Source organism: Marmota monax, unplaced genomic scaffold (genome assembly GCF_021218885.2).
Source record: "Marmota monax isolate L192 unplaced genomic scaffold, Marmota_monax_Labrador192_F-V1.1 WCK01_AAM20220418_F8-fsc00200, whole genome shotgun sequence".
In the NCBI taxonomy this organism is placed as follows: domain Eukaryota; kingdom Metazoa; phylum Chordata; class Mammalia; order Rodentia; family Sciuridae; genus Marmota; species Marmota monax.
In genome coordinates, this window is record NW_026692549.1 from 58,442 (window position 1) to 61,161 (window position 2,720).

General features: G+C 38.4%; 1 pseudogene; it reads right to left on the bottom strand.

Moving 5' to 3' along the window:
• Positions 1-844: 844 nt before the first annotated feature.
• LOC124093462 (KH domain-containing RNA-binding protein QKI-like) lies at positions 845-2,163 on the bottom strand (annotated as a pseudogene).
• Positions 2,164-2,720: the final 557 nt, after the last annotated feature.

Below are 2,720 nucleotides of genomic sequence, written 5' to 3' on the forward strand. Positions count from 1 at the left end.
AAAAAGGCATGTATGGGTTTTACATCCATCATGATTTTTTTCTATAAAAAAAAGTTTTAAAAAGACTTCAACAGTTTGCCCAGTAATGTGACACATAATGGATGTACCTTGTTCTCAAAATTGTATTGAGGTGTAAAATAAAGGTTCTGTAATTTTAAATAGAATATCCCCATCATTTTAAAAATAGTGCTCCAGTTTTATTCTTTGCATTACTTTTCAAAATTCTTCTCAAGTGTTTCTCACATGGCACAATCTCCTAGTACTTCAGTGGGGCAGGCAATATGAAAAAAAGTTGCATCTTCTGCTTGGAGGGCACTGTAGTGACTGAACAACACATCAAATTTTGACTACTTATTGAATCAGTTCATCAATGATTTTCCTGACCACAGAAGGTTCACAAATGCTGTTCATTCAGAGAGAGTGTGACTTCACTGTGAAAATAAAAGTTTCCTAGATATCTTTTACAGTTACTCCCTCTGTCACTATACTCAAGGGCCACCTGTCTCCATGGAAGCCTTTTGACCATTCTCTCTTGGGTAAGACCTTGAAAGATGGTGAGTGCTGTAGAATGACTTGGGCCCTAATACTTTACTACTATTCAGTGCAGGTTTTAGAACCCCTTTCGTCCACACAGAGGTGGAGTGAGGGACAAAAAGCTAAGTTGGAGGACAACAGTTTCCTTTGTCTTTTGTTTAGTTAGATGGTAAGATGAATGGACAAGAGCCTCAGCTTCCTGCACTGACCACAGGCAAGCAAAGGCAATGACCTATTAAGGGATCAGCAGAAAACCGATAATGGTCAGATCATTATTGATCAAAGAGTCCAGAGATCAGAAGTTCATAGATTAGTTGCCAGCGGCAGCTCCACCTTCAGTCTCAATCTTTTAGAAAGGATGGACACACATATTGGACTTTCGAACTTCAGTAGCCACTGTACCTCACACACCATTGGGTTCAATAGGGTACTCAAGGGCTAAAGTGGCTGGTGCCAACATGTCAGGTATTTGTAGAGTGTGTAGATCAACCCAGCCTCTGGCCCTGGAGGGGCTATCACAGCAGTAGGGTGAGGAGTTTCTTTTGGCATGACAGAGGTCTGTAATTGTCTGATAACAAAACATTATGGTATGGTCAGCTGTAAAGGAGAAATCAAGGTCACTAGTGAGAGAAAAGATGCAGCCCCAGTTATGATCCTTGGAGCAGCCTGGGCTGTTGCCACAAGAGAAAATGCAAGGGCTGGTGATTTAATGTTGGCATCTCTGCAGGTGTCATTCAGAATCAGAAGCTCCATCAGCAGCATCTTCTTCAATTTGCCCAATACAGTGACACATAATGGATGTAACTTATTCTCAAATTTTTATTAAGGATGGATAAAATTAAGGTTCTATAATTTTAACTCAGCTTGAACTGTTTTCCCCTTCTCCTGCAGGTACCAGTATTTGCTTCACTTCTTCAAATTCCCTCTTTAGTTTTATTTTTGCTCTATTCTGAGCATCATCTAGAAGCTAGAGATCAACAAGAAAGTACAAATGATGATCACAGGAATTAGAATACTGTAAGAAAATATTTATTATAATGTAAATGTATTTGAATATGTTTTCCTTCCCCTGTCTGAACATAGTGTCATCTAAAATAGGTGTGATAAAAATAGGTAATTATCCAAGCCCTGATTTCAATCCCTGGTATAAACAGAAAAAAAAAGATAGTGAAGGTTTTATTTCAACATTTAATTTACAGGATATCATAGATGGAAGAAAATAAACACACTTGAGGTCAAAAAGTGTATTGTATTCTCTTACTTTGAAAAGATGCACATTTTTTGTTGGGATGGTTTGATGTATCACCTTATTAGATGTAGCCTGGATATCATAATTATCTTTAGGTGGAGACTAAGTGGTCATGGAAGTGGCAATGAGTTCCTGGTTTACACAGGTGGAATATGGTGCCTTTTTTAGTTACAAATATGATAACTTTGGTATATTTCTCAAAATTGATCACATGTATATTTCTGGTAGTAGGAGGAATGTTTCCGGTTGTACAAGCTATGGAGGCTATAAGTGAATCCCTTCAATCCTGTGCCTCATACCTGTATATCTGTATCTATAGGACCACTACATAGAGAGGAGTGCTCAGGTTGTTCAGATGTTCTTGAATTCACCTCCAGCATGCTTCTGATGCTTCAAGCCTTTCATAACCCAGAATAACTAGGACATCTGACTCTATTTTAATTATGCCAAATGCAAGGAATGAGTGGTACTAGATGGGGCATCTGGATATTTACCATGAAATTTAGCAGCCTAGAGCAGCTTTCTGATTATAGAATGTCCTTCCTGGTCCATGATTAGTCAGATATGTTGCTGATGTGATGAAAACCCAACCAGAAGAAATTAGAGGAGGAATTATATTTTGACTCAGGATTTCAGAGTTGTCAGTTCATACATGGGCATCTCCATTGTTCTGGGTCCAAACTGAGACAGAGTATCATGGCCAAATGACATAGAGAAGAAAAGCATCTTGAATCATGACAATCAGGAAGCAGAGAGATCTCATTCTCTGAGAGACCAGAACAATATATAAACCCTAAAGTCTCATCCCTAGTGACAACTTCATTCAGTCATAGTTGACCTGCATATAGTTACCACCTATATCATTAGATTAAACACGGATTAGTTTACACCTCACAACCTCTTCATTTTTCCATTCAAGATTCTTGCATTCTCTCAC